Below are 19,699 nucleotides of genomic sequence, written 5' to 3'. Positions count from 1 at the left end.
AAAAACGTGGTAAGATATTAAAAAACGTCACAACACGTGGAAAACGTGGCAAACCATGGCAAAATGACATAAAAGAAGTTAAAACATCGTAAAATAATTTTTTTTCCCATTGTATCATTTTTACCGTGTTTTACATTATTTAACCACATTTTATCTTTTTTACCGTATTTTACATTATTTGAACACATTTTATCATTCTTTACGGAAGTTTACGATTTTCGACGTCCTACTGGACATATAAAATTTCCGATCGGACAGTATTTTCCATCTTCGAGAATTTTAACTGTGCTATGCCAACTTTTGCCATTCATTAAACTTTTAACCGCATTTTCGACTAAACAGCCATATTTAACCTTTTTTAAATTGTTATCTTGGTTAGCCTGGTTTTAAGGGCCTTTAGGCATATTTTACTAATTTTTGGCGAGATTTTCCAATTTTTCTTATGTTATAAGTATATTTTTAATTGTTTTCCATATTTCACTATGTTTCAACATATTTCACCAAATAACGAAGAAAAATACATAAAAACATGGTAAAATATGATCAAACGCGGTAAGATACTAAAAGACACGATATATTACGCCGTAAACGTTTCAAAACGTGGAAAATGTGATAAACCGAGGTGATGTTTTGAATTTATCACCACATTTCACCAAATAACGTGTTAAAAATCATAAAAACATGGTTCAATATGATGAAACGTGGTGAGATACTAAAAAACGTCACAACACGTGATAAATGTGGTTAAACGAGAGTAAATGTGATAAAACGAGGTAAAACATCATAAAATATCATTTAAAACGTAATTAAATTTATGGTGGTAGATGGTGAAACAATTCTTACATGGATAAAAGCTTGAAAATTTGATAATTCGTTGAAAATCATTAAAAGATGTAGGAAGTATGGTAAAACATAATCCAAAAGGTACACAACATGCTAAAACACTATAAATTCATGTAAAATATGCTAAAATATTCTAAAACACGGAAAATGAACTTGAAAATTCCAAAACTAAATTGGTAAACATGCTTAATGTGACAGAAGATGGTAAAACCTAGAAAATATGATAACATTATGTTAAGAGATGACAAGTTGCTTAAATATATAGAGTGGGAGACGACAAAACACAGTTAAACCTTGAAAAACATGGTAAAACACTATAAAATTGAGTAAACACGGTCAACGTAGTTACACACCGTAAATTATGAACATAAAAGATTGCATTTTTTTAATGAATTAAATACCGGAAACTGAATAGATATCCTTGACATGCGTTGTCCCATAAAAAAACGTCGTAGAAGTTGACGTAGTTAAACTTAGTAAAACGTGGATATTAATGTAGGTGAAGAACTGTAAAAATGTATAAATACTTAATTTTATCGTCTATAGGTTCCCCCAAGCGGTTCAAAATTAGTTAATCACAATAAAACTTATTTTCATTCCAGGATGTCAGGAGGTTAGTGCGATTCCACACGTCCCATAAAGATATACATGTTTTTGTAGAAAAATTAGATACAAAAAAATTAGCAATGAAGTACAACTATGTAGGGCGTGGTCTTGAGTATCGGATGAGAGTATGTACATGACAAACCGTATAACATTTTCCTGATGGGATTGCCATCGGGATAGTTTGTTTATATATATGGTAGGTATATTCCTAGCTTTCAATTTCTCCCATAATGTTTTATGACAGACCCTGTCGAAGGCATCACTTAGTTCTAAGAAGTACTCTCATAGGAAATTGTTTTGTTTGCATCGCTAATAAATGTATATGCGCCATTTGTCAGTCTTTCAATATCGATACAACTGTACTTATTTTCGGTGTCGAAATGCTAAAGTTCTTTCCCAAATATGGGTTGAGCCTTAAAATCTCCCATTAAAATGATTTCAGAGTGTGTGTTATATTGAATGATCGTGTTTATTTTGAAAAGGTAGTTGGTGAAGTCGGTAAGGTTGTCCGCATGACATACCGGCATGTAGACAGTCAGTATGCTTATCGTCCCTCCGTTGGTAGTTGACTGAATACCAGCGATATTCTTACTTCTGCAGCTCGTATTAAAGTACTGCGACTCCTCCGTAGGGTCGGACCCGTAGTGGTCCGTTTGTTCAATCTACAGCAGAGGTACCCCACCCCTGGATGTTCGGATAATTGGATAGATTCGATGTTTCGTTTTGTAATAACCACGTTTCTTGCAAAAGTATTACATCGTAGATATCGCACATATCTATAATGAAGTTGATGTTTCTTTTATAACTTAAAACATTACCAGTCTGCAAAATTCTTTGTTCGTGTAGGTTTTGAAATCTTTCTTTGGTATAGTTAACTTGAAAGATCCAAATTGGGTGGGATTTCGTTGTATTATTTTTTCTACTTGGATTTTACTTCCTTCTATTTTACTATTGATAAAGTTTGGAATATTATCCTCAGTTACGCAACTGTCGAACCTCGAAACAAAGAGCGATGTTTTTAATTCTTAGAAATATTTTGACAAGCAAATTATAATATTTTCACCTTGATTATGTCAATGGCAGTGCTTAAACAAAACCTACTTTGGTAAACAGGCTACAAAAATATGTCGTATTTTGTTATTCGGCGGTACATCCTCACTGCATATTCCTACGGGGAAAGAGAATTTTTGATTGAAAAAATATTTGTCTAGTAAATTTCCACTCAAGACGCCTGCAAATGTAAGTTTATCGACTTTTGTCATAGCAGTAAACCCTCTCTCCTTCCCTTTCGGGGACACATGGTTACATAATATGTAAACGTATGTAGCGTATATCTCTCAACATCGTGAATCAATCGTCAAGCTATTTCCCGATTGCGCCCATGCTACCTAACCGTGGAGCTACTTTCCGCCTACTCCTAACATTATAAAACACATTGCAAGGCATAGTCAACTTCGTGGTAGGAAGAAAATGTTTGGCAATCTTAAAAGACAGTCTAGACTATCTTACACGATACGTTTTACAATGTCTTTCAATGTGTCTTTATGTTTCCTACTACCTTTCGATGTGTATTTACTATGTTTTGCAAGGTCTTATCACGTAGTACGATGATTTATCGTCTGTCGCCATAAACTTGACTTTAATTTATGGTTTTTAATTGTATTTAACAATATTTCACTGTGTTTCTCAAGTTTTAATTATGTTATTCGATGTTTTATCGTCTTTTTACTACGTTTAACTGATTTAAGAGCCGTTTTACCACATTTTTCTATGTTTTTCATGGTTTTATCATATTTTACGATGTTTTACGATTTTTAATGATGGTTTACCATATTTCACAATGCTTTTCAAAGATCAATCATGTTTTACCATATATTTTACTGGTTTTTGTGATATTTTCCACATTTTTTGTTTTTTAAGGTCATTTTCATCATGTAAAACGTCTTCCGTCATATATTAGACTAGTTTTTACGGTTTTTAATGATTTTTTTACAATATTTGACAATGTTTTTAAAGGTTTAGCATGCTGTTTGCTCTTTTAGAGACTTCTGCCATACATTTGACTACATTAAACGGTTTTTAATGATATTGTACCATATTTTACGACCATTAATTAATTAATCGGAATATTTTTACGGTATTCTATCATTTTGATGAGTTGATTGCGGACAAGGCCTTTTTTGCAATAATTTAATCAGATTTTCAAGGTTTTACCATATTTCACCGTCTTCCACTATTTATTTGTATGTTTTACCACATTTTACCGTCTTCCACCCAACATTTGTATGTCTTACCACATTTTACTGTCTTCCACCATACATTTGTATGTTTTACCACATTTTACCATCCTCCACCATATATTTGTATGATTTACCAAATTTCACCGTCTTCCACCACAAATTTGTATGTTTTACCACATTTTACCGTCTTCAACTCTACATTTGTATGTCTTACCACATTTTACGGTCTTACACCATACATCTGTATGTTTTACCACATTTTACGTTTCTCCACCATATATTTGTATGATTTACCAAATTTCACCGTCTTCCACCATATATTTGTATGTTTTACCACATTTTACCGTCTTCCACCATAAATTTGTATGTTTTAACACATTTTACCGTCTTCCACCATACATTTGTATGTTGAAAGTAAGTTGAAAAAAATACAAATAATATATAATGATAGGTTTTCACTTAAACATAAAATTATAATAACAGACTAAGGGTCCAGTACCCATGGGCAAAAATACAAAAGATAAAATAAAATTCAAATAAAATCGGATATGAGAATACAAGTAAATTACAATATACCCCATTAGAGCTCGCTCTATGTAGCGGACTTCTGTATCCTTATGCAAGCTGCAAGCGAAGGTTTAACTCAACAACTTTTCCACAACTAAAGCGAATTCCACTCTAGAATCTGGAAAGAAACGATGTAAAAGAGTTATTAATAAATACAATTTTTTGGTTTATGCAAACATGATAAAGATTGTGTAAGTAGATACTTAAATATAAAGACCTATGTGAAATTGAAATCAAATCAAATGCAGAGTTATACGATTTGTCCAAATAAACTTAACTTTCTCACTGATAATTATTTTTTTCAAATTTGTCAGGCAGGTAGGTGGTACCATAATATTGAAAAAAAATGCAAATACAAAAGTCCAGATAAATACGAAAATTTTACATTAAAAAAGCAATCAAACCATTAAAACGGACATCATCTTGAAACGGAACATGCTAACAAATTTTACAGACAGAAGAAATGCAAAAGATCGAGTTAAATAGGCTACGTTTAGTCAATCACTTTGAATTATATAACCTTCGAAAGTTATTCCAATAAATAGATGATTTATTTATTTATTTTATTGATACATGATTTAGAGAGTACATGTGGTTTTTTATGATATTTCACCCTCCATGCTGGGGATGACCCTGTGTTATGGCGGGTGAATTTTACAGTTTGCGGACATAGAATCTATACATTACCATAATATAAAATAGAGAAATTAGAAAAATGAGGTTATAGCTAGTTTGGGTTGCAAAAAGAGGATAGAGAAGTTAGAGAATTATAAGAAGATGAAAAATTTGAGAAATTATCAGTAAATAGATCACATTCATTCAAGACTTGTAGAAAAGTCAACCAGTGTCGAATATAAATGAAAAAATCGTATGGGTATAATTGATACACTATCTGAGCTACAAATATATTGAGGTAGAACATTTTTAAAATAAAAAAAATATAGCAGCAAAAAATGAATTATTTTATGAAAAAAATTATAACTACATAAATAAATAGAAATATGAGACTTAAAAAAAATCGGAAAAATAATCAGGTCTCCTAGCTCAGTGGAAGAGTGTTGGTTTATGTGGAACGAGCTACCGGCATCTGTTTTTCGGGATTTGATAAGAGGTTTTCTATCCATCAAGTCTTTGCGAATACATACGTAGCTACTTCCATATACAACTGCGCGAACAAGAATGTATAAACTATTAATTAAAATGAAATTTGTTGGTATTGTTGCTACTGGTTCTGTTTCTCCCACATTCATACCACCACACCGACTTACATCCCTACATCTCTTCATCCGTATAGCCCAACATACTTAAGTACAGTGGCGGCTCGAGCACTTCTTCGATGGTGTGTACTGACATTTTTTACATGTAGTGTACTGAAATCTCACTTCCCGGAGATTATAATATAAGATATTTTAAACTGAAATGTTCATAGACGAGTCATGCACTCATCGATATATAGACAATGTTTGGTCGACGCGTGCACCTAATCAGACGCCTAAACACAAAATAAATTAAAATTTATATGTTTGTGCTCACATAACATAGTAAAATAAAAATAACGCAATAACTTGCAAGATTATCATCCATTTGATTTCCGTCGCTCGAAACTACGTAACTTTCTTGCAAATTATTATAAGCAATAAATAATTAGTCGCTTGAAATATAATAATAATTTTTATTTTTTTGGAATAACTTTATTGAGTAAAACCTCAAATTGTAATATTTAATTATTGAAGACAATATTAGCGATTTCAAATGAAGACAATGTTTATAGTTCTTATTCGAAGTATGATACAGTTAAATGTGACCGAAGGGGATAGGGTCCCATTAGCTCAGTCGTAAAGAGCGGTGCCCCGGCGAGGCAAGGGTCCTGGGTTCGAGTCCTAGATGTGACCGTATCCTTTTCTGATTTTTCTACTTAAGATTTTCGTTTAGAAATCGCTAATATTGTCTTAAATAATTAAATAATAATAATAATTTGATGACTTGTATAAATGCAAAATCACCTCAAGGGCGCTCCATTCAAATTGAAAATATCTCCCGAGTAAAAATAAATGCCGCCGACGGGAATTGAACCCGCACCTTCTGATGTCCGGTCAGGTGCTCTGAACCACTGATCTACGTCGGCTTATTTTACACGCCAAATAATTCAATATGTACTAGGACTTAAATCAACAATTACTGATTTTTTCACCTGTAATCAACAAACTTTATTTTTAAAAGGAAGGTGCGGGTTCAATTCCCGTCGATGGCATTTATTTTTACTCAGGAGATATTTTCAATTTGTATGGATATTTCACGCGATTAATTATTGCTAATATAAATTTGTTATTTTTTGTGCTATGCATAAGAAATCTTGTCTTATAAACTGATGTTTATCATAAAAAATAGTAACTTTCTTGAACTAAACAAACGGTTCACAAGTACGGCAGTAGGGGATTTAATCAAAACCTTTTATATCTAGGAGGTCTTGATTTAACGGACTTTCCCCACGGCATTTGAAATTTGCGAAACAATCGCAAATAAAATACCCAAATGTCTGAAGTGACATCTCGGATTATCCCCTCTTCACGCTACGTTATGTGAACTGAGAAATGCAACAACGGACGCGCGCATCGGTTGGTCGCTTGTCGCTGGTTCTAGTTACAGACGTGGCGCGGAGCGGTTGCATTTCACTTGAAAATATTATATTTCTATAAATATTAATTGCTTTTATGTTTGTAGAATTCATTTATTTACATGTAGACAAAGCATCGAATGTTTTTTTTATTCTTTTAGTAGGTTTCTGGAATATCTGGTGGGGTTTGTCCCACCGCGACCGTCCTCCTGTGAGGAACAGCCACTGGTTAAGTGTTTACATTCGTCAGAGACACGAACCACTGAGAAAGTAGGGAAAGAACTGAAAGGAAAGTATGACGAACATGAGAAGGAAATTTGTCTTTAACAATACAGGTTTTTTTTATAACATATAATTTAAGTGAAGTAATGTGGGGTGTTAGTTCTTTAAAAAAGTGTGTTTTGTTGATAGTTCTTTAATTTGCAGAACTAATTTTAAAAGTATTAATTTTAATTATAATTTTTTTTTATAATTAAATTAAATATAATATTTATATATAAATAATATTCTGTACGTAATTTTTACATTTTAAACTTGTTTTACTTTGTTTTACGCGAAAATAAGTGTATCCAGGATAGACCGCCACACCACCTTATTCGAAACACAATCCTTACTTCACGTATAAACATTACAATACAAACGTCTTATTTTATTCTGACTATTGACTGGGCTCAAGTATATGATTAACTTGATCGTGCCATGTCTTTTTATCATACTTCTATCATTCATTTATCTATATCTTAACAGTTTTCCACAAATTTGTCAATGTGATGTTATTTTTTAAAATAATATTTTCGAATGCAATCGATGTAGATAAAATATTATTGTTATGTTAAAATGGCTTAATTTGTAAATTTATTGAAATCTTTGTCAGATTCAATGAAATATATATAACAGTATTGAATGCATTTGTTTGAAAAATATATTTACTTTAAAAATATACCCAACTCTTTAAAAAGCATTGGGGTGCGTTGTTTGTGCGACCGATGGGCTTCGGTTACATTCTGCGCTAGACCAGATGGTTGGGAACACTAACTATGTATTACAATTTATACGAATGCAAGCAGGGGTATCTGGATATGGAAATCTAGAGGGTGACGGCAGACCAATTCCATCTATAACAATCTGACAGAATACAGACTTAAATAATAATCTACACGATGATTTTAAGGAACGACTTCCGACATGGATATTAACATACCAGACTGGGTGTTGGATCCTTTTTCAAATATCAACTGTAATGTATGGAGTATTGTAGCGGGTGAAGGTCGTACACAATAATGATACTTGATCTTGTACTGATATTTATTGGGGAGCTGCTTGTAACAAAAGAGGGCGCACAACTAACGTGCATCGCCTTTTATAGCATCTCGTAAGCATGCTATCTCGCTTGCACTCACACAAATTCATACAGACATCACATAGACACAACAGGATCAACCCAGTTAGAAGAACAACTTATAAAACTGACAACAAACAAAGAATTAAACATTAACTTCAAGAATGGCTACCAAAAACTTTGGCTGGAGAAGCGAATCTATAGTAACATATATATGTTATGGTCGGTTATTCAACGATTTCTAATAGCATTTCCATTGTCGTATTTGTGTGAACGTGGATTTAGTGTTGTTGCAACGTTGCTCACTAAAAAGATAAATCGGCTGTAAATTACAGCTTGTTGTTGCAATGTTGCTTACTAAAAAGATAAATCGGCTGTAAGTTACAGCTTGTTGTTGCAATGTTGCTTACTAAAAAGATACATCGGCTGTAAGTTACTAAGCGCGGCGGCTTGAATGACTGTTTGAAAGTAAATTTGTGACTGATACTAACAAACTCTTTGCATTGTGTCAGATTCATACTTCACCTTAGATACACAGTTTTAAATTCAAAGCCTTCTATTAATTTTAATAAAAACACTTCTAAATATGATTAAGTATAAGTTTTATTTCTTCACATTGAAACATTCTTTGATCTCAGAAATACTTCAACAATATCTAATTCTGAATATATCACACTTATTGTATCACGAACAACCAAAATCGTTATAATATCTGAACTATTCCGCACAAAAATGTGTTAAATACAAATATATAAATGTGTGCCATCTTGGGATTGGAAGGAAGTTTTAGAGTTTGTCAACTGAAAGGCTAAAATCGTCACTAAACAGCTTTTCTCAGAATTTTCACTTCGTATTCTGTACAGATAATAAACAAAATTCTGACAAGGAATATTCTTATGGTATATTTTTAAAGAAGTCATGACACTCGACTCGGGCTCGAATAGCATTTGATATGACAGAGATAGGTGGGTGATATAAAATTAATAATGCTATTGCGAGGGTATTTGAATGATGGGCTAATCGGATAATCGTGTCAACTGTCACCCGTAACTTTTCCTTTCCGATCCGTTGGGATTTCACCCCGATAAATTACTGGGCGATACACTAATTGATTTTTACCGGTTAATTAGAATTAAAACCAAAATAGAATATTCGGGAACATTTTGTTTTTACTTATACCCATCAATGTTATGGTTCTACGATAACTCATCAAAATGACAATTCAACACACCTATAAAATGTGCTATAAAGTTATGAAAGGTGATGAAAAAAACACTAGGTTAAACAGTTACATATGTACCCTATTTAACAAAAACTTGGTTAAATAATTAAATATATAACCTATTTAACAAAAACTAGGTTAAATAGTTGCATATGTAACCTGTTTAACAAAAAAAACTAGATTAAATAGTTACATATTGATTTATTTATTTATATATACGCATAAAAAGGCTTTTACATAGAAGTGATACATGATGCAGTGTACATCGGAGAATATCTATATTATGCAGGAGATACTGACAGTAAATAGATGTAATCCATTGTAAAGAAGGTACAAAATACACAATTGTAAAATTGTGATTACAAGTATAATGAGAAAATATTAAGAAATAACAAAAAAAAATATAAATATAAATATATATATATATATATATCCCGCTACATTCGTTGCGTCCGTCATAATTATATTAATGTCCAAATGGACAAAATTCAATTGTATCAATGTCCAAATGGATAAAGTTCCAATGAATGAATGTCCAAATGGACAAAATTCAATTGTATCAATGTCCAAATGGACAAAGTTCAATTGTATCAATGTCCAAATGGACAAAGTTCAATTGTATCAATGTCCAAATGGACAAAGTTTAATTGTATCAATGTCTAAATGGACAAAGTTCAATTGTATCAATGTCTAAATGGACAAAGTTCAATTGTATCAATGTCCAAATGGACAAAGTTCAATTGTATCAATGTCCAAATGGACAAAGTTCCAATGAATGAAGGTCTAAATGGACAAAGTTCAATTGTATCAATGTCCAAATGGAAAAAGTTCAATTGTATCAATGTCCAAATGGACAAAGTTCCAATGAATGAAAGTCTAAATGGACAAAGTTCAATTGTATCAATGTCCAAATGGACAAAATTCAATTGTATCAATGTCCAAATGGACAAAGTTCAATTGTATCAATGTCCAAATGGACAAAGTTCAATTGTATCAATGTCCAAATGGACAAAGTTCAATTAAATCAATGTCCAAATGGACAAAGTTCCATTGTATCAATGTCCAAATGGACAAAATTCAATTGTATCAATGTCCAAATGGACAAAGTTCAATTGTATCAATGTCCAAATGGACAAAGTTCAATTGGATCAATGTCCAAATGGACAAAGTTTCAATGGATGAATGTCCAAATGGACAAAGTTCCAATGAATGAATGTCCAAATGGTCAAAGTTCCAATGAATGAATGTCCAAATGGACGAAATTCAATTGTATCAATGTCCAAATGGAAAAAGTTCAATTAAATCAATGTCCAAATGGACAAAATTCAATTGTATCAATGTCCAAATGGACAAAATTCAATTGTATCAATGTCCAAATGGACAAAGTTCAATTGGATCAATGTCCAAATGGACAAAGTTTCAATGGATGAATGTCCAAATGGACAAAGTTCCAATGAATGAATGTCCAAATGGACAAAGTTCCAATGAATGAATGTCCAAATGGACAAAATTCAATTGTATCAATGTCCAAAGGGACAAAGTTCAATTTTATCAATGTCCAAATGGACAAAGTTCATTTGTATCAATGTCCAAATGGACAAAGTTCAATTGTATCAATGTCCAAATGGACAAAATTCAATTGTATCAATGTCCAAATGGACAAAGTTCAATTGTATCAATGTCCAAATGGACAAAGTTCCAATGGATGAATGTCCAAATGGACAAAGTTCCAATGGATGAATGTCCAAATGGACAAAGTTCAATTGTATCAATGTCCAAATGGACATAGTTCAATTGTATCAATGTCCAAATGGACAAATTTCAATTGTATCAATGTCCAAATGGACAAAGTTCCAATGGATGAATGTCCAAATGGACAAAATTCAATTGTATCAATGTCCAAATGGACAAAGTTCAATTATATCAATGTCCAAATGGACAAAATTCAATTGAATCAATGTCCAAATGGACAAAGTTCAATTGTATCAATGTCCAAATGGACAAAGTTCAATTGTATCAATGTCCAAATGGACAAAGTTCAATTGTATCAATGTCCAAATGGACAAAGTTTAATTGTATCAATGTCTAAATGGACAAAGTTCAATTGTATCAATGTCTAAATGGACAAAGTTCAATTGAATCAATGTCCAAATGGACAAAGTTCAATTGTATCAATGTCCAAATGGACAAAGTTCCAATGAATGAAGGTCTAAATGGACAAAGTTCAATTGTATCAATGTCCAAATGGAAAAAGTTCAATTGTATCAATGTCCAAATGGACAAAGTTCCAATGAATGAAGGTCTAAATGGACAAAGTTCAATTGTATCAATGTCCAAATGGACAAAATTCAATTGTATCAATGTCCAAATGGACAAAGTTCAATTGTATCAATGTCCAAATGGACAAAGTTCAATTGTATCAATGTCCAAATGGACAAAGTTCCAATGAATGAAGGTCTAAATGGACAAAGTTCAATTGTATCAATGTCCAAATGGAAAAAGTTCAATTGAATCAATGTCCAAATGGACAAAGTTCCAATGAATGAAAGTCTAAATGGACAAAGTTCAATTGTATCAATGTCCAAATGGACAAAATTCAATTGTATCAATGTCCAAATGGACAAAGTTCAATTGTATCAATGTCCAAATGGACAAAGTTCAATTGTATCAATGTCCAAATGGACAAAGTTCAATTAAATCAATGTCCAAATGGACAAAGTTCCATTGTATCAATGTCCAAATGGACAAAATTCAATTGTATCAATGTCCAAATGGACAAAGTTCAATTGTATCAATGTCCAAATGGACAAAGTTCAATTGGATCAATGTCCAAATGGACAAAGTTTCAATGGATGAATGTCCAAATGGACAAAGTTCCAATGAATGAATGTCCAAATGGTCAAAGTTCCAATGAATGAATGTCCAAATGGACGAAATTCAATTGTATCAATGTCCAAATGGAAAAAGTTCAATTAAATCAATGTCCAAATGGACAAAATTCAATTGTATCAATGTCCAAATGGACAAAATTCAATTGTATCAATGTCCAAATGGACAAAGTTCAATTGGATCAATGTCCAAATGGACAAAGTTTCAATGGATGAATGTCCAAATGGACAAAGTTCCAATGAATGAATGTCCAAATGGACAAAGTTCCAATGAATGAATGTCCAAATGGACAAAATTCAATTGTATCAATGTCCAAAGGGACAAAGTTCAATTTTATCAATGTCCAAATGGACAAAGTTCATTTGTATCAATGTCCAAATGGACAAAGTTCAATTGTATCAATGTCCAAATGGACAAAATTCAATTGTATCAATGTCCAAATGGACAAAGTTCAATTGTATCAATGTCCAAATGGACAAAGTTCCAATGGATGAATGTCCAAATGGACAAAGTTCCAATGGATGAATGTCCAAATGGACAAAGTTCAATTGTATCAATGTCCAAATGGACATAGTTCAATTGTATCAATGTCCAAATGGACAAATTTCAATTGTATCAATGTCCAAATGGACAAAGTTCCAATGGATGAATGTCCAAATGGACAAAATTCAATTGTATCAATGTCCAAATGGACAAAGTTCAATTATATCAATGTCCAAATGGACAAAATTCAATTGAATCAATGTCCAAATGGACAAAGTTCAATTGTATCAATGTCCAAATGGACAAAGTTCAATTGTATCAATGTCCAAATGGACAAAGTTCAATTGTATCAATGTCCAAATGGACAAAGTTTAATTGTATCAATGTCTAAATGGACAAAGTTCAATTGTATCAATGTCTAAATGGACAAAGTTCAATTGAATCAATGTCCAAATGGACAAAGTTCAATTGTATCAATGTCCAAATGGACAAAGTTCCAATGAATGAAGGTCTAAATGGACAAAGTTCAATTGTATCAATGTCCAAATGGAAAAAGTTCAATTGTATCAATGTCCAAATGGACAAAGTTCCAATGAATGAAGGTCTAAATGGACAAAGTTCAATTGTATCAATGTCCAAATGGACAAAATTCAATTGTATCAATGTCCAAATGGACAAAGTTCAATTGTATCAATGTCCAAATGGACAAAGTTCAATTAAATCAATGTCCAAATGGACAAAGTTCAATTGTATCAATGTCCAAATGGACAAAATTCAATTGTATCAATGTCCAAATGGACAAAGTTCAATTGTATCAATGTCCAAATGGACAAAGTTCAATTGGATCAATGTCCAAATGGACAAAGTTTCAATGGATGAATGTCCAAATGGACAAAGTTCCAATGAATGAATGTCCAAATGGTCAAAGTTCCAATGAATGAATGTCCAAATGGACGAAATTCAATTGTATCAATGTCCAAATGGACAAAGTTCAATTGTATCAATGTCCAAATGGAAAAAGTTCAATTAAATCAATGTCCAAATGGACAAAGTTCAATTATATCAATGTCCAAAATGGACAAAATTCAATTATATCAATGTCCAAATGGACAAAGTTCAATCGGATCAATGTCCAAATGGACAAAGTTTCAATGGATGAATGTCCAAATGGACAAAGTTCCAATGAATGCATGTCCAAATGGACAAAGTTCCAATGAATGAATGTCCAAATGGACAAAATTCAATTGTATCAATGTCCAAAGGGACAAAGTTCAATTTTATCAATGTCCAAATGGACAAAGTTCATTTGTATCAATGTCCAAATGGACAAAGTTCAATTGTATCAATGTCCAAATGGACAAAATTCAATTGTATCAATGTCCAAATGGACAAAGTTCAATTGTATCAATGTCCAAATGGACAAAGTTCCAATGGATCAATGTCCAAATGGACAAAATTCAATTGTATCAATGTCCAAATGGACAAAGTTCAATTGGATCAATGTCCAAATGGACAAAGTTTCAATGGATGAATGTCCAAATGGACAAAGTTCCAATGAATGAATGTCCAAATGGACAAAGTTCCAATGAATGAATGTCCAAATGGACAAAATTCAATTGTATCAATGTCCAAAGGGACAAAGTTCAATTTTATCAATGTCCAAATGGACAAAGTTCATTTGTATCAATGTCCAAATGGACAAAGTTCAATTGTATCAATGTCCAAATGGACAAAATTCAATTGTATCAATGTCCAAATGGACAAAGTTCAATTGTATCAATGTCCAAATGGACAAAGTTCCAATGGATGAATGTCCAAATGGACAAAGTTCCAATGGATGAATGTCCAAATGGACAAAGTTCAATTGTATCAATGTCCAAATGGACATAGTTCAATTGTATCAATGTCCAAATGGACAAATTTCAATTGTATCAATGTCCAAATGGACAAAGTTCCAATGGATGAATGTCCAAATGGACAAAATTCAATTGTATCAATGTCCAAATGGACAAAGTTCAATTATATCAATGTCCAAATGGACAAAATTCAATTGAATCAATGTCCAAATGGACAAAATTCAATTGAATCAATGTCCAAATGGACAAAGTTCAATTGTATCAATGTCCAAATAGACAAAGTTCAATTGTATCAATGTCCAAATGGACAAAGTTCAATTGTATCAATGTCCAAATGGACAAAGTTCCAATGAATGAAGGTCTAAATGGACAAAGTTCAATTGTATCAATGTCCAAATGGACAAAGTTCAATTATATCAATGTCCAAATGGACAAAATTCAATTATATCAATGTCCAAATGGACAAAATTCAATTGTATCAATGTCCAAATGGACAAAGTTCAATTATATCAATGTCCAAATGGACAAAATTCAATTGTATCAATGTTTAAATGGACAAAGTTCAATTATATCAATGTCCAAATGGACAAAATTCAATTGTATCAATGTCCAAATGGACAAAGTTCCAATGAATGAATGTCCAAATGGACAAAGTTCAATTGTATCAATGTCCAAATGGACAAAGTTCCAATGAATGAATGTCCAAATGGACAAAATTCAATTGTATCAATGTCCAAATGGACAAAGTTCAATTGTATCAATGTCCAAATGGACAAAGTTCAATTGTATCAATGTCCAAATGTACAAAGTTCAATTGTATCAATGTCCAAATGGACAAAGTTCAATTAAATCAATGTCCAAATGGACAAAGTTCAATTGTTTCAATGTCCAAATGGACAAAATTCAATTGTATCAATGTCCAAATGGACAAAGTTCAAATGTTTCAATGTCCAAATGGACAAAGTTCAATTGGATCAATGTCCAAATGGACAAAGTTTCAATGGATGAATGTCCAAATGGACATAGTTCCAATGAATGAATGTCCAAATGGTCAAAGTTCCAATGAATGAATGTCCAAATGGACAAAATTCAATTGTATCAATGTCCAAATGGACAAAGTTCAATTGTATCAATGTCCAAATGGACAAAGTTCAATTAAATCAATGTCCAAATGGACAAAGTTCAATTGGATCAATGTCCAAATGGACAAAGTTTCAATGGATGAATGTCCAAATGGACAAAGTTCCAATGAATGAATGTCCAAATGGACAAAGTTCCAATGAATGAATGTCCAAATGGACAGAATTCAATTGTATCAATGTCCAAAGGGACAAAGTTCAATTTGATCAATGTCTAAATGGACAAAGTTCATTTGTATCAATGTCCAAATGGACAAAGTTCAATTGTATCAATGTCCAAATGGACAAAATTCAATTGTATCAATGTCCAAATGGACAAAGTTCAATTGTATCAATGTCCAAATGGACAAAGTTCCAATGGATGAATGTCCAAATGGACAAAGTTCAATTGGATCAATGTCCAAATGGACAAAGTTCAATTGTATCAATCATTGTACCAGGGTCTTGTTTCCACTGCTTGTGAATCTGGTTTCGTTCTTTGATTAATTTTTTTTAATTTGGAATCAAACCACGGAGTATTCAGTTGTACCCGACTTCTTAATCCTGTTTTTGGTGTAGTTGTACCTGATTCTATTGCCTTTTTAATGTGATAATTGAAACTTTTAAAAGGGTCTTCTGAGTTGCTTAAGTTGATCGTGAAATTGTTATCAAGAAGATAGGATTTTACTGACATACTGTTGATGATAAGTCTCGTAATCCGGGATTTGGTTCTATTATTAAAACATTTTTTTAAGTTGTTCTTATAATCAACAATAAGTATATTATGGTCACTAAGTGGATCATCAATATTCGATATAGTAGTCTGAATGTTTTGCCTATTTGATAAGATGTGATCTATTAAGGTGCAGCTTGTATCAGTGACTCTCGTGGGAAATGTTTTGTTATGTATTGAAAAATTGTAAGATTGTAAGATGTTGCAAAAATTTAATGAAGAGTGTGGGGATATGGATACGTCAATGTTAAAGTCTCCGAATATTAATGTATCTTGTCTACTTTCGTTCAGTATTTTTTCTAGATGTATTAGAAAATCCTGCATATTTGTGTTGGGTTTTCGATAGATAGCATAGATGTTAACTGGTTTCCTATCACTGCTACTAAGCGTTATACCTAAAAAGGAATTTTCATTTGAGAAATTTTCAATAATTGCACACTTCATAGTATCAATCACATATATTGCTACGTCGCCTCCTCCTTCGTTGGGGCGAGAAGCAAAAACACTTTTGTAACCATTCAGGGAGTAAAACTTTTCCTCTCCAATCTTAAGCCACGTTTCCGTAATGACGAGCACGTGTACAATGTACCGCGAACTTCTTACTTTTTCTTCGATCTCATCAAACTTATTACGGATGCTTCTCGCGTTCATATACATTATTCGTAGACAGTTCGTCACGGGATTATAATTCTCGATGGTGAGGCACTTATGCTCATGTATGTTACACTCCATAATCTATAGTTGCAAGGTCGTTCTTGAGTGCAGCAATGTAGGCCGGGCAGTTGTCCCTATCTCCAGTTGAGTGATCAGCAGGATTACCAAATCTGGTGCATGTCGCGCAAACTGGTTTGATGGTGGAATTTGGGCAGGACTCACCAGTATGATTCTGTTGAGCACAATGTCCACATGTGGGTTTGGTATCTCTGCAATACTTGTATGAGTGACCAATCATGTGGCATTTGGTGCAGACAGTAAGGCCAATAAAATCTCGGACGCGGCAAATAGTCCAGCTTATAAATACTTTCACTTGCTCGACTAGAAATTTACGTACGGTAGCGGGTACTGCGTAGATACGGTGACAAGCGTTACCTGTGCGAGCACCAGCCAGGTGACTTAGTTTACAGCCTGCAATAGTTTCTTCAATGTCTTCAACGTTGGGAATACTAGTGAGAGCCATCCTTAAAAAATCTTCGTCGGTCAGGTCCCGGGGAACATTAAAGAATATCAGTCTCGGTAGACGCTTTGACGGTAGTCGGGCCTTCAGTTTGCTCGAGTTGTCGAAGCAAGGTGCATTTAATAGCTTTTGTTGTTCGCCCGTGGTTGCCGTATTGATCAAGATACCTTTATTTCTTATTTTTTTTATTCCCGTGACCCGAACGCCTAGTTCAGATGGCCGAATTGTATCTTCAATCATTTTTTTCGTACCGTCACTGTCCTTCGTGGCGTCCGAATCCGTTGGAAAGATGCAAACGGCAGGTCTTGGTGGTCCGACGCGATGTCCTTGTTGAGTGATTGGTGGGGGTTGGTGAGCATCATATGGCTGTTTTCGGGCGATGTCAGCAAAGGAGAGGGTAGCCTCCGTTGCCACTGCCACTCTCCGCATTACAGGCCCGAGATCAGACTCTAATTGTATGATTTTTTGCTCAAGGTGCCTTTTTTCCCTCTTCTCGTGGCGTATTTTTATTTCTGCCATTCTAAGTTGTGCTGTAACTGTAGCTAAATCCGCCACGCATCGTCTCGCGCTCCAACAACAGCTGAGATACGGATCTGAAAACTTCCGATACGTTTCTAGCGATCCTCAGCTGCTGGTCTTTTGAGACCTTAGATTGCTTCTCTGCTAACACAAGTTGAAGAGCTGTCAAATGTGCTTGGGTTTCATTGAGCACATCTACTCCTGAAGCGCAAGGATATTCCGCTTCGGTGACGTCCGAGCCTTTGGATGACGTAACCGAGCTGTTTTCATCCGCATCCTCAATCGTGACGCACTTTCCTCCTATATCCTCTGGACTAGGAGACATCATGGTGCTTATGTGTCGTTTTTTAGGACGATTCATTATTAAACACTAATTTATAAGGACACATAAAAAAAAAACAATGTTTGAAACAAAGTATTAGGTTCTGTTCAGCTTTGCGCCTGAAATGTATCTACGAAATCCACTATCGGTTCTACCGAAAAGTTTCTGTTTTATTCACGAAATTATCGGATATGTTTTTTTGTAGGTTTTGGATAATTTTATTTAAAAGAAAAAATACACAAAAATATACTAAAAAGTATTTTGCGAGATGAGAGTAATCTCTTTCGACGCACAATTGTCACTTTAAAAGGATTTAATACAGATGATTTAGATAGTTTCGATTGTAAACATGGGGTATCACAAATTCACAACACAAACGCAACCAATAGGAGCCCTGAAAGGTGAGCTCATAATTAAAGCGGCCAATCCGCGCACTTTATCCGTTGTACACAACACTTTGGTTTGGGATGCAGTGAATTTTATAGTTTATATTATTAAAAAAAACAATGGTAAAATGTTAAAAAGTCACTGCACCAGCGGTGGTTGGTGGTTGTGAATTTAAGTGAAAAAATATAAACACAAAAATGAGTGTGAACAGCCGTTTATGGGGTATATTTGCACATATCCCGTCTCCAGAGGGCCATCAGAGGGGACTCCATCCAGGCAACCATGGCAGTGATGATTCTGTTACTTGATTGGCGTAGTCTGTGCCATAAGTAGAGATGGCAAAATTTCGTTTTAACTAAAAACGCGAAAAAATATTTATGGTTCGAAAATAGGGCATTTGTAAGTTTTCTTTGCGTTTCAAGGCATTTGAAAGTTTTTCCAGTGATTTCCATTTCGCGAATTAACGCGAAAAACGTGATTTTGGCCGTATTTCAGCTAAATTATTCTATTTAGCGAAATAGGCGCGAATTTCCCGAAAATACCGGGTATTAAAATAATATGTGAGAATTTCAAAAAATCTATATTTACATTACGATTTTTTATAATTTTGTTACTATTTTATGTGTAAATATTTAATATTTTTGTACTGTAGGCTAAAATTGCTTTTTGACATTGCACAAATTGTGCGAAATAAATTACGCCTATTGATGTTAATAGCAATCTGCATTTGTTGTGTTTGTGTTTGACCCGTACTTAGAGTTTCCTTCCTTATTAATTAAATATAAAA

This window comes from Hesperophylax consimilis, chromosome 11 (assembly GCF_061612785.1).
Source record: "Hesperophylax consimilis isolate HC1 chromosome 11, BYU_Hcon_1.0, whole genome shotgun sequence".
In the NCBI taxonomy this organism is placed as follows: Eukaryota; Metazoa; Arthropoda; class Insecta; order Trichoptera; family Limnephilidae; genus Hesperophylax; species Hesperophylax consimilis.
This window is presented reverse-complemented; position numbering follows the sequence as displayed.